The following is a 13,646-nucleotide window of genomic DNA, read 5'->3' as shown; positions in this document are numbered from 1 at the left end:
TTGTATTCCATCTAAATCATCCCAACATTCTCTCCTGTACTTTGAAGGAGAAAGCCAGAGCTTACAGAGATAATGCATATTTGTATCCCACAAGCTGTGTTTCCTGCCCACTTGAACCTTTGCTGAAAGCTTCTCATCTAAAATTACTAGATCTTGTCAGTTCACTAGTTTTTCCCATTCTTGAAAGTACTGCAGAACCTCTTGGGTTTAAAGAGAGAGTAATAATACTTTTAAAATATTTTTTCACAGTTCCAATTGGGAGGTAGCAGTGTGATTGGATTGCTGGCACAGGACTTCAGAAATAAAATGCTGTTAAGATAGCCCAAAAGTGGCAAGTAAAACCGACATAATGTGATCGGCACCAGGGATACAGGACATTGCACCAGTGAGACAAAAGATCCCTTAGAAGGGTACTTTAAGCCTCTAAGGTCGATTTAACAGAGACAAAGTTTACTGTGGCACAGAGAGCATTCTCACTCCACAGAGGCAGCAGAAAGCAGTTGTCGGGTCCCATCCAAGCTGCTGGTAGGAGTGAAGGGAGAGGAAAAACCCAGAATCAGTATATTTCCTGAAATTCTGTCTCTTTGCACTTCTGTCTTTAGTTAGTTTGTGAAGTTTCACCCCAAAAGAGGACAATGATTTAGAAGGGCTGCACTAAGCCTGGTGTCGCCAGTCCCTGAGATAAGCCCTGGGAAGCTGCCCGGAAATCATGCCACACTGAACAGCCTGGGAGGGGAAAGAGCTGCCTGAGCATCCCCCAGCTGCACTGCTACCAGTCTGCAGCTGGCCACCCTCAGGCTCCCATGAGCCCTTTAGACATTAGTGTCCATGGGGGTTTCTCCTGACAAATTGTAGGATTGGGTCAAGACTAATTCATAAATATTGGGAAATTCAATGTTCCTCCCCTAGGACTATTCCCCACATCAATTCTCACATTCCAATACACAAAGACTTAGAAACAAAGTCCTCAGTAGATGATGGGAAATACAGTCATGAACTCAGACCAAAAAAAACCAACACCCTACTGAAACACAGAAAGTAAGGTTAAAAAAAGTACTGCTCTCATACCTTTTTTACCTTTTTAATGCCCGTGGTAAAGATATCCCTGACTCCCTTTTCCCTTGAGGTGAAGATTGTCCCACAGCTGTACCAGGTCCACCACCTCCCACAGACCACATCAAGGCAGGGCAGTAGCCCAGGTTTCTCCTGGCAAGTCTGTCTCTAGTCCTTGGAAGACCATCTTGCTTAAATTACTTTGTGAGAATTACTCCTTTATTCAGTGTCCCAGCTTCCCTGAGCAGCAGAAGAGGTGAGGAAGGTACTACAACCCTGTGTGCCACATCCCACTGCAATGTGGTTCTTACCATCACCCACCCATAGGTTCAGTCCATAGCAAGTCCCCAGAAACAGGGATCTCTGCAGCAACCTTGAGCAGAAAGTTTTGGTGCATAGAAATTAAGTCTTTGCTACAAGAATATACTTCTGTTAAATTCCAAACACATATACAACCATGAGCAGTTACCTCTCAAATTTCTCTTCTGCAAATGAAGCTGTGCATGACAGCACTTTGCCCTTTTCAAAATAGAGGGAATAGACATCTTCTTCCTCCCTAAAACCTCTGGCCATGGGGTCGTAGCTCGTTTACTGACAGTATCATTATAGCAGTCCCTAACACCACAATATAAAGATAGATTCTGACGTCAATCAAAGCCAAAATTGTCTTATGTTGCGTATCTTGGCAATACTTTCATTCCTGGCTTGACTGTAAGCTACACCATTACAATGATCACAAGGATCACAAAGCCAGAGGTAAAACTTGTGGAGGGAATCCAATGTCCATAAAAGCTGTCATTTTTGCTCAGCCCTTCACAGAATAGCTTATGGAGCATCACCTAATTTCTTCATTTTGGCAGCAACGATATTTAAAAGCACTTGGTAGCTATTTTGTCATCCTGTAGAAAGAAGTACTACTTTAGTTTCCATCAACTCTTTATGTTTCCAGAGAAAAGGAAAATTTTGTCCTTGCCTTCATTGATTAGAACTATGCAGCATCCTGAATTCAGTCATACTAAAGTGGAGCTCTGCTAAAGAAGAATGTGATGAGCCACATGCTGCAGCTGTACAGACACATTCAAGCATCACTAGAAGACACTTGGGTGCTTCTCATCATGAAAAATCTATGATTTACATAAAAATCTATGTCAAAATCTATGTCAATGAGTGGATCCTGAAGCCAGGCAGCCATGGATCACTGCCAGCCTGCAGACCATCAGGAACCACTGTCATCAACTTCTTAATTCAAAACCTCATACTGGTGAGACAGTTCCATAGGCCAACTCCAGACAACAAGTAGTCACACTTGGTTTGTAAATCAGTGGAATAAGAAAAATGTTAGCCTTCTCAGTATTCTTAGCTTTTGCATTATTTATTTTTTAATCCAGAGTTTTGAAGACAGAAACTCTGTGGGACTATCCTCATTAAACAAAACCACCAGCAGGTCTCCCCATGCAGCCAAAAGAGTGGAGTTCAGAAGAGATTCCATCCTTAATTACAGTTCTGCACATACTTATCTGTGAGACAAAGAAACAGATCTGCATTCCTCCAAAAAAATGGATATTTCAATGCCTTGCTGCTTACGTACAAATGCAGCTATAAACTTATGCTTTTATACTTCTTATCTGTTGCATTTGTTTTAATTTCCTAAGCATTGAAAATAAAATCCTTTGGTCACAATTTGTTGTCTTTATTGCAGCCAAATACTGTTTGAAATATGAGAGATCTGAAACCCATCCAAAATTCTTCTGACATTGTTTTTCCAAGCATGGCCCAAACTTTGCCATGACTCAAGTGAAGTTTAAGACATACTAGTGCTGAACAAAAAATAAGGCATCATCCAAGATTTGCATAATGTGACTATACATGAGATAGATATGCAATTAGATAGTGCAGGGATCGGTAAAAAAGATACAACCATAACCAAAGTTTCAAGGAACTGACAAAGACCTTCAGAGTTTTGCAATGAAGAATAGTCATGTGGTTTTCAGTGGTGTCAGAGATGAAAGAAATTATGATGATTTTCAGCTGTCAGTAGTGGAAGCCATTTCACAAACTCATTTCAGCCCAGGAAAGGACACAAACATGTGCCAAATGATTCCAAGCTTCCCATGTAGTCTGTACATTTATACGTGTCTACCAGAAGCACAACATCAGATCACCAAACAGAGGGTAATTGCCTTTGCCACGGAATATCAGACTCCCTAAATGTTCTCTGTGTGTTTGGCCCCCCAGCCGAAGATAAGACTTTATTCTGAAGATTTTTTTCCATCATAGACAGTAAACAAATCTGATGACCTCCAGCTTGGAGATGGGAATGGGAGGGGTAAGCTCAAAGCAAAAAAAAAGTTTAATACAAACTTCAAAGTGTTAAAAAAATTTCTCTAAATATGGGAGGGGAAAATGCTAAAGTTACATGTCAAATCAAGTCTTTGCATACAAATATGATTCTTATTAATATACGTTGTTAATGCTTTCTTAAACATGCCCTTATTTTCTTCCCTAAAGCTCAGTAGAACTATTACATACTGGTGTTTTCTTTGTCTTGATAGTCCCAAAATGACTCCATCTCTGCAGCAAGCCTCTCCAACTCTACATTACCCACGGTTAGTAGCAATCCAAACAACTCCTAGACTTCAAATATTTCTGAAAAATTGGAAGAGTATTCACAGCTCCATTCTGCAGTGGGAAGAACCGTGGCACAGAGAGATAAAATCATCGGTTCTTGGCAGGAAGCCACCTACAGAATACTTGCTTTTTGTTCATTTTTTTCTCCTGCCTTTATAATCCAGATACTTCTTAGACATTTTTGTTGTCTTTCTCTCACTAGTATTCCGTTTGATTTTCTTTTTTTTTAATCCTCACCTTGTTTATTGACGTGCCTGTATTTTTAATTACTTCTTCCTACAGGCTATTTTGTAAGAGAAAACCTCCCCCTGGTTGCATAAAGTCTCTACTGAAACATCCAGCAGGACCAGGACTAAGCATACTTTTCTCTACTTTTGTCCCACTTTTCTCTGTCCCTTGGATCCATTTATCCTTAGTTCTTTCCATTTTGTACTAAACTTCTAACTCTCCCCCGCATTCCCCGCTGCCGCCTTCCTATTTTCTTTCTGTCTTTCTCTCCTCTTTTCCCACCAGCTGGACATAAAGGGACCAGGATTTGAAATACCAAACAATAGCTTTTCAGATCCTGGTATGTTTCCTAAGGACTTCACAGGACTGAAGTCTATGGGAGGGGGAGTAGCCTTTAAAAAAATGAGTAGATGTTCCTAATCATTGCCAGGAGATGCACTAAGGGGAGCCTAAAAGGACTCAGTCACAAAAAGGGAGTGGTATTTTCCTTGCCATGAGCCCAGTATTGCGCTAGCCAGCACTCTGAGTCACTGGGGGGAGCTTTGTTGGGAGAAGTCATGCAGGAAGTTCAATCCAAGAAATCAATCTCAGAACAGCCATTACCCTATTTCAGAGAATATCAAGTATCAACACAGAGTTTCAGGAAGGTTGTTCAAAGTAATGTTCTCATTATGGCAGGAAAGCATCAGCTATGCCAAAGCAGAACAGTCTTCCTTTACAGTATCTCTCTGGTGTCCCTCTGATGGTCACTGTGACCCAGGGTCATCTGCTCACTACTGATTGGTGGCAATAATAATTCAAAAAATATTTCCCTAATCTCTGTGTATTTTGGAGATACCAAGTTAAGACTGTTCCTTCCACACCTTTCCCAGCTCACAACAGTTGCTTTTATTTGTATCATCAGCATAGTTTATCCATTTCCACTTAAATTACCTAACAACAATCAGTTGAACACTACCAGGTATCTTTTTACATCCTGCAGCCTGCAGTAGTGACATAGTTGGAAGCTTGGGGGAAAAAATCTTGTTCTCAGAATGCTCCCTTCCAGAGAGGCAGAAAAGAGGATTATCGAAAATATTGGGAGGGCTTTTAGCAAACTGGCACAAAAACTAAGAAACAAACCATGGATATTTTCTAGTCTCAGATGTCTATAATGGACTTCAAATCAAGCATCAACCGTGGTGTATTTGTGTTGGAATAGATGTCCCACAGACATTTGAGACAGGTCCTTTGTTGCAAGAAATGTGGAAAATAAGAGGCAGCTTCCAAAAGACCTCTTTCATTTATATTTGGATATCTTGTGTGGAAAATGGAATAATTTGGTACAGAGTCACCATTTGCCACTTTGTCATTTAAAGTGTGATGTGCAAAGAAGTTCACAGAAGAGTGATGAACATTGACCATGGGCCAGCTTGTCACCTATTGCTTTACATAGTTACTCTTCCTCACAAGCCCTGCTGAAACATCACCTTAGCTAATCTATGTGATGTAATGGGCAACAGGACAATAACCAGGGGCATCTTTCCATATGCCTCTCTAATCATGGTAAGCCCTTCGGCTTCTGAAACCCAGGTGTGGGTTTTCATCTTGTGGCATGCAATGTACAAAAATGAAGAGCGAGGAGATCGTACGCTTGGTCATACAAAGGGAAAAAATATGGAAAAAATCTCAATATCAAATGTGATGTTGATGAGTTCATTGCTCATCTGACTTTAATTCTGGATCTGGGGATAAGGTTTTCTTAAGTCTGTCAGCAGACTTGCCACAGCTTTGGGCAAAACAGGTGTTTTCTCTGTGTTTCTGATGCTCCTCCCTTAAAATGAACTGTACAAACCTAAGCTACCACAAGATGAACTGATACTACTCACAGGAGAGAGCCTACATAGCACCAGGATATGCTATTTGACTGATTCCCCAGTACCAGCTCCATGCTTGAGGCAAGCCCAAAATCCTCGCTCTGACTGTGGGGGCAGCCAAAACAAGACTGAGAAGTGTAGCCTCCCTTCCTCCCCCATGCCCTAAGTCCCAAGAGTAGGAAAGGCACATGTGCTGCCAAGACATGAAGACATCTCCCGCATTTTCCAACAGATCCCATGTTTAATGAACTAGCACACCAGGACAGAAAGGGAAGGGAGATTACTCTTTACACAAGCTTCCCTCTCTTTGATGGTAATTTAAAACAAACCCCAAAACCAGCCCTACAATCACATGGAAAAAAAAAAAAAAAGCTTTGTAATTTTTTGAAATTTAGGTTCTTGGGGAGCTTGAATACTTTCCAAGCAATTCATACAGATGTGCCCAGGTGTGTCTTAAACTACAGGCATATAAGATTAATGCAGTTTTCTCAGACTGTTAATAGAAGGACCCGTGAACAACCAAGCTGATCTAACAAAATGTAGATGTACCAGATCATATGGCCCTGGACAGAAAACAGGAAGGCATTTGGAAATCTTCTGCTTAGGGAGCGTTGTGTCCTTTTGAAATATCTGAAAGACAGCCTTGTGCAGGCTTCACAATGAGTGAGGGGAAAAAGAGGATTGTGGAAAAAAAAAAAAAAAAAAGAGAAATTAAGGAAATGGAAGGAGAACACGAAGAGCATTTTAAGAGGTTGAAGGCAAACCCCCCACCACAGACAGTGAGCAAAAAGGGATCTAAAAATAGGCAGCATGAGACAGGGTTCTCCGAAAGAGAGCGGGAAGGACACTGTGTTCTGGAAACTAGTGTGACCAACCACAAACAAATGTGCCAAGACTCTTGTACATTATGTTGGCATTTTGCTCAAGGCTGGCACGTAATCCATACCAGGAAAGGTATCACCAAGTAGTCAGTGCCCTTCTCTGGGGCATGCTTTGCCAGTACAAACTCCTGAGAGATCCGAGGCAAATGGCTCATCAGCCTGTGACAGAAAACAATAAAATGAAGACCTTCCTGAGCTCTCCCTTATCACCAGAGGAATTGACAGAAGCAAATTTTTATACATTTTATCTAACTCCATGAAAAAAAATTTTGGCTTTTTTTTGCTACCAACTTACGGTAAATTTATAGCCATTTGTTCTTATGTTTACATTGGTATTTAGTGTCTTTCTAAATTACCTTTACTTAGCTTATCTTCTCCTCCCCTCTGTTTACAGAGAGTAATCATATCCCCCCCACTAAGCTAATACACCTACCTCTGCTATTTTCTTATTGTATTCAAGATCTTCAATTTTGTGGTCACTCTCCTTTTACACTTTGCATCTACCCTGGTCTAATCTAGTTTCTCTTGGAAGTGGGGTAAACAGAATGAGAATGAAACTTCAAATACAAGCTCGCAAGCTCCTTGGAAAATAATACCTCTCTACCTCCACTGGAGTTGCCAGACCTGATGAAACCTCTGAGGGTAAGCCTTTTTCACTCCCAAATCACACTGATATTTCTAATTCCTATTACCTCTTACAGAGATCCAGCTTACGACAGAGGTTTCAATGACCTCTTAAATGCAAAGATTTTCTATTTGTACTATTAAATTCTATCCCGTTTCTCCTCAAGTCATCTACAAAGTAGTCTTCAAAGTCATCTTTATGCAATGGTCTGATTTTCATCTATATTGACATGCTTTTTTATTTATCACTGGCAGTTTTCATCAACTTATTCCTGTTTTTTATTTCAAACTCATGAAGCAAACATATTGAATGACACCAGTGCCAAGACAGGGTCTCAAGACACCTTCTTGCAGCCTGACAGGTTTCTTTTCAGCACAGCATGTTGTCCCATCCCTTTTATGTGCAACTCAGGTTTCTCATATTAATCTCCATTGTCTCCAATCTGACAGTTTCTCAGCTGGTACAATATAAAATATTTCAATACAGACCAGGAATATTCAAACTGTCTACTCAGGAAAGTGTTGGGAGTCACCAGCCCTGGAGGTATTTAAAAGATGTGGCACATGGGGATGTGATTTAGTGGTGGACTTGGCAGCACAGGGTTAACACTGGACTTAGTGATTTAAAGGTCTTCTCCAACCAAAATGATTCTATGATTTCACTAGAAAATCACTTATTTATCTCAAAGAGAAATTTTGCAATGCTTTATTCAACCAAGGTAATGTCTTCCCATGTTTTCTATTTATCTCCATTTGCTTAATTATTCTGTATGTCAGCAGTAAGCTGTGCTAAAAATCCTTGCTGCTAGTACTAACACTTCTCCAGCTGGTCTCACGGGTAAAGATTTTCCAGTGCCTTAACTGGAGTACATGGAGAGGCTTTGGACACCACATGTTCTTCACTGTCCCTTCCAATCCAAGGAGCAGGAGACACATTCAAAACAAACACAAGAAGGTTGTACTTCAATCAAGCTGCAGGTAACCTCTGGAATTTCTTGTCCTGAGATGTTGTGAATGGTTAAAGATCAAAACAGATGAGGGGGTCCATGAACAAGTAAATGAAAGAGGAAACAACTGAAGGACAACACCTACAACCCTCCCCATGTTTATGCTGGGTACGTGAGTCCCTGGGCCCCAAACTGCTGGAGGCTTGGAAACTAATACTGTACTGGGAAGCATGGTGAGATGATTTTCAAACAAATCCAGTCAGTTGACTCATATATTTATGTAATCTACTGTATCTTATTTGACTATCATATCTGAGTCTTTTTTCCACCACACTCATTCTAAGATAACTACTCCCATTCACTTTCCCACTTCTTACCTCATGGCCAATATCATCACTATTGAAAGCTGAGACAAAGTGTTTGTTTGGCTATTACATGATATACAGATTATCTTTAAACCTGTAATATGCTTAGAGCACATTAGAGAAACATTCTCCTTTTTTTTGCTTTACATTTTTTGCTTTAGCTGCTGTCATTTTTTTGTAATTTCTTCTGTTAAGAGCTTGACTTCTGGAAATTCTCACTTTGTCCCTATGTTTTCTAAGATCCAGGAAAAGGTTTATTTCATGGTAAGTCTATTTTCCATTCTTTTTTGCCCTCAAGTTTCATTCATAATTTCTTTTTTGACACAACAAATCATTAGGCCACAGCTGGGCTCCTTTCTACAAGTTCTTCCTTGCCAAAGATGAACTAGGTTTTACATCTTTGAGGTAGATTATACATGTTTTACACAGAGAGATAAATCTTACATCTTTGAATTGAGGAATTCCAGCCCTCTGCTGCCTCTCAGCTCTTCGTGTTCTCTGAGCAATGAAACTAAGGACAACAGCTCAGGAGAGAATGGAATGTAGATTTTGTCATCTGAAGCCCCTTTCAAGCACCTAAGGTACTTACCTTCAACAATTGCAGCCATCTAGTGGACAAATACCAGAATCAGTCCCCAGTCAGTAAAAACGTGGTCTTCCCTTGCTAGCAATTGTTCACTGAGTGGACTGGTAGTTGGTGTTGCATGGCTAAAACAGGCAATATGAAATAAATGTCCCAAAATCACTTTATCATGAGCTTGTCTTACAGCGCAGTTGTCCTGGCCACTCTGCTATGACCTTAAGAGTGAGCACTCCTTGCTACCACAGAACATGATACTCCACGGAATCACTTGGCCATACAGATTTATTCTCTCACATTTCCAACACCTCAGAAAAGTTATGACTTTAGTAATGGTGCCATACACTGACAGTGATTATGAATATATAACCAGAATGGTTTCTACAGCAGGACACACCACTGACTCTCTTGGACGCTTGACAAATGAGTGTGGAGGCAGAGTTATGTGTGCAAAGGCCTTACCCCACAGCAGTGATTCCCAGCCTGTGCTACACCTGCCTGACTGATGTATTGATCACTCTGCCAAGGGGAATCAGCAGCTGCTGATTATCCCCAGTGTAAATGTTTGCCATCAGAGAAGGAAACTACATAGATAATTACCACATTTGCAAGCTCAATTAGCTCAGTCAGCTAGGTAATGGCAATCCAACAGCATTTGCCTTTTGAAGTGTGGGAGTTATGGAAGGTAAATAGGTCAGCTGGCATTTAATGGAGGAGAGGGTGGAAAGTTGCAGGAAAAGAAAGAAAGGAATGTAGAAATCTCTTGACCTGTCAAGAGCCAACTCTGAAGACAGAAATTTTTGCTATTGCTGCTTTAACTGTTATTTATTAGCATCAGTTGTGGTGGTATCTACTACGTGGTGGTACTCTATGACCACCACAACTGCTTTGCTAAAGATTTTTTTATGCAGATGTATCAGTCAAAATTTGTACATCATATGAAATAAGGTACTCCCTTAAGTGTGACCTTCATTATTTTTTCAAATGACCGTGTTAACATAGAGTGCATGGCACACAAAAAATGCTTGTGTCACAAAAATATGCACATGATTACGATGTCCTTCTTTCCTTGCCATCAGACCCAGCCAGAATGGATTTAGGAGGGTGAGGTCCTGTCTGACCAAACTGATCTCCTTTCATGACCAGGTGACCAGCCTAGTGGATACAGGGAAGGTTGTGGATGTTGTGTACCTGGACTTCACTTTGACAGTGTCTCCCACAGCACACTCCTGGAAATGCTGGCAGCCCATGGCTTGGAGAGGTGCACCCTTCACTGGGTTAAGAACTGGCTGGACAGCCAGGCCCAGAGAGAGATGGGGAACAGTGCTGCATCCAGTTGGCAGCCAGTCACTAGTGGCATCCCCCAGGGATCAGGGCTGGGCCCAGTCCTGTTCAATATCTTTATTGATAATCTGGATGAGTGGATGGAGTCCACCATCCGCAAATTTGCAGATGATGCTAAGCAGGGTGGGAGTGTTGATCTGTTGGAGGGTAGGAGAGCTCTGCAGAGGAACTTGGCCAGGCTGGATCAACAGGCTGAGATCAATGGCTTAAGGTTCAACAAGACCAAGAGCCAGGTCCTACACATTGGCCATAACAACCCACTGCAGTGCTACAGGCTGGGAACAGAGGGACTGGCCAGCAGTCAGGCAGAAAGGGGCCTGGGGGTGCTGATTGATGGCAGACTGAATGAGAGCCAGCAGTGTGCCCACATAGCCAAGAAGGCCAATGGCATCCTGGCCTGTATCAGCAACAGTGTGGCCAGCAGGACCAGTGATTCTTCCCCTGTACTCAGCACTGTTTAGGCTGCACCTTCAGTCCTGTGTCCATTGCTGGGCCCCCCAATTTAGGAAGGATGTTGAGATGCTGGCAACATCCAGAAAAGGGCAACAAGGCTGGCGAAGGGTCAGAAATGCAACTCCTATGAGGAGTGGTTGAGGGGGTGTTTAGCCTCGAGAAAAGGAGGTTCAGGAGAGACCTTACTGCTCCCTACAACTGCCTGAAAGGAGGCTGTAGCCAGGTGGGAGTTGGTCTCTTCTCCCAGGTAATGAGCGACAGGACAAGAGGATACAGTCTTAAGCTGCACCACGGGAGGTTTAGGTTGGACATTAGGAAGAATTTTTTCGCAGAAGGGGAGACAGGGCATTAAAATGGAGTGCCCAGGGAAGTGGTGGAGTCACCATCCCTGGAGGTGCTTAAGGAAAGTCTGGATGTGGCACTTGGTGCCATGGTCTGGTTGATAAGGTAGTATTGAGTCATAGGCTGGACTTGATGACCTCAAAGATCTTTTCCAACCTAGCTGATTATCTGATTCTGTGAAAAGTCATCTTTTAAAACGCTGATACTTTAGTGCAAGGCATGGCTATTCCATTTTGTTCACCAGGAACTCATCAAAATCTTGATGATGTACCACTGATACATGTGTCTAAGTACCCTGAAGGAATCACTTGTTGGAAGCCTAGTCATTTCAGATTTTTTTTAAAGTATTGCCACAAAACTTATTTGAACTCAGACATTATTACCAAGATAAAAGACACACAACCATAAAGGAATCTGCCAAAAATTGAACTCTGAGGATCTAACCAATATATGAAGGAGGTACAATACAAAAACCTAGCTTTTCCACACTCTGCACACATGCTATGGGTGTTTCCAGGTGTCATCATTGTCATTGGATGTCTGCAGTATTCCTGGCTGTTAGGAATAAAAAATTGTAAACAGAGTTTTTCTAGTGACATTCAGTTATTGCTCTTCCTTGAGATCACTGTAATAAAGCAGCATACAAAGGGAATAGACAAGATAGGGGAGGATCAGACCAGAGGAAATGCCATACTCTACCCAGACCTCCACTGTTTTTAGCAAAGTTTTTGAAGATCCTGGAGCCAAACACCATTTGGACGCTACTGTAACTGGCTGATTCAGCGCCAGAGTTAAACAAATTGTTTGTAGCCAAAAACATTAAAAATCCAGCCATTTTTCCTATTCATAAATTATGCTTAAGTTCTGCAATGTTTCAATTTTTTTCACTTGCAAGAAATTTGCTGCAACACTTTATTGAGGAATGTGCTATTCGTTTTATACCTAAGTCACAGGATATTATTTCTGCAACCAGAAACTGAAACCTTTCGTCAACGGACAGTGGAACTGAAGCAGTCATTACTAACTGCATCTCTGAGCAAAGACAGACTTACTTACACACACATACAAAGAGTGGCAGCCAATGTTTGCCTGTGTGCAAGGCCTGGGACAGCAGTTTTCAGTACTGACACCCAATGGTACATGAGAGGTAGGAAAACAGATGTGCCATGAAGTTCCCAGCATGAGCAGAGCATCCTCAGCTACACACTCTAGTGATCAATTCACCCCAATGGGCTGACATCAAACTGGTGTTAGATTTATTTTACATTCCAGAACAGCAGCAATAATCCTAAATTACATAGATCTGCACTGGACTTCAGCGCCTGACAGTCATTTGTCAGCTGCAGTCTTGCTCTGCATGTACTCAGTCCCTGCAATATTTTAGCATGTTGCCTTTTGGAAGGATTAGGGTACTGGTTGTCCCCTGAGAAAGCCACAGGAAATACATATTGGTCTTGTGGTTAATTTAACAAAGTTCTTGATGTCATTATTATATAGTGGAAATGTAGTCAAACACTTACTAAGCAGCCAAAATTTAAATAAATTCCCATGTTCTTAAGTGGTCATTTGAGTGTTTGATATAAAATGTACATCTCTGTTTAAGACATGGAATACAGACATGAACTTGCACATCCCTGTGGGTTTTAACATGCTGAAACAATTTGCAACTCTGCTTTAAAGTTATTGGCTTCCAAAACCAATGATGATAAGTAAAATTAGATCTGGAACAAACTAATATATTTCCCAATAACCTGCGGGTTTCTTCAGGACTGCTCATAATACTTAATCAGCAGCCAAGAGCTTCCCATAACAACAAAATGTAAAAGAAGAAAAAACACTATGAATATTGATAAGGTGCAAAGTCAGACACTAAAATTTAGGAAGCATAAAACTCTGATTCCCCACACAATGTTAATTTGAGATCCTCATATACATTTATTCTGATACAAACCTGATATTCAACTTTTTTCCACAGGATTTACCTGTGACTGGGGCAGACTGGGAAACCAGGAAGCAGAAGCAAAGTGCTGCTTTCCAAGTAGGACAGCTGGCTGTCAGCAAACACCATGACAATGCCAGCTGCTCTGCCAGAGAAAAGGAGGAGTCCAGAAAAAAAATATAACGACCTGACCAAGGTGCTTGTGCTTGTGCTTGTGCAGAGGCACTGGATGGGCAGGAAACAAACTATATCCTCTACTTCTCACCTCTTCAGGAGGCAGTTAGGAGCATATATAACCCAGCTGGGTTGCCCAGGAGAGGCAGTTTCACCCTGCTGCCTCCTTCTCTTCCCTCTAACCCCACAGCTGGGTTTGTCACCCGAATTGGGGGATAGACAGACCCATGCC

The 13,646-nt window shown here is 41.6% G+C and overlaps 1 long non-coding RNA gene across 2 annotated transcripts in view; it reads right to left on the bottom strand.

The window, feature by feature from the left end:
- Nucleotides 1-13,445, bottom strand: part of LOC138107297 (uncharacterized) — a 39,552-nt gene extending 26,107 nt beyond the window's left edge. For both annotated transcript variants that reach the window (XR_011149386.1, XR_011149387.1), the window contains exon 1: nt 13,253-13,445. This is a non-coding gene — a long non-coding RNA (uncharacterized lncRNA). The remainder of the gene's footprint in view (nt 1-13,252) is intronic.
- Nucleotides 13,446-13,646: the final 201 nt, after the last annotated feature.

The sequence above is a fragment of the Aphelocoma coerulescens genome, chromosome 3 (genome assembly GCF_041296385.1).
Source record: "Aphelocoma coerulescens isolate FSJ_1873_10779 chromosome 3, UR_Acoe_1.0, whole genome shotgun sequence".
NCBI classification, from domain to species: domain Eukaryota; kingdom Metazoa; phylum Chordata; class Aves; order Passeriformes; family Corvidae; genus Aphelocoma; species Aphelocoma coerulescens.
Note: the sequence above shows the minus strand (reverse complement) of the source record. Positions and strands in the feature narration are given on the sequence as shown.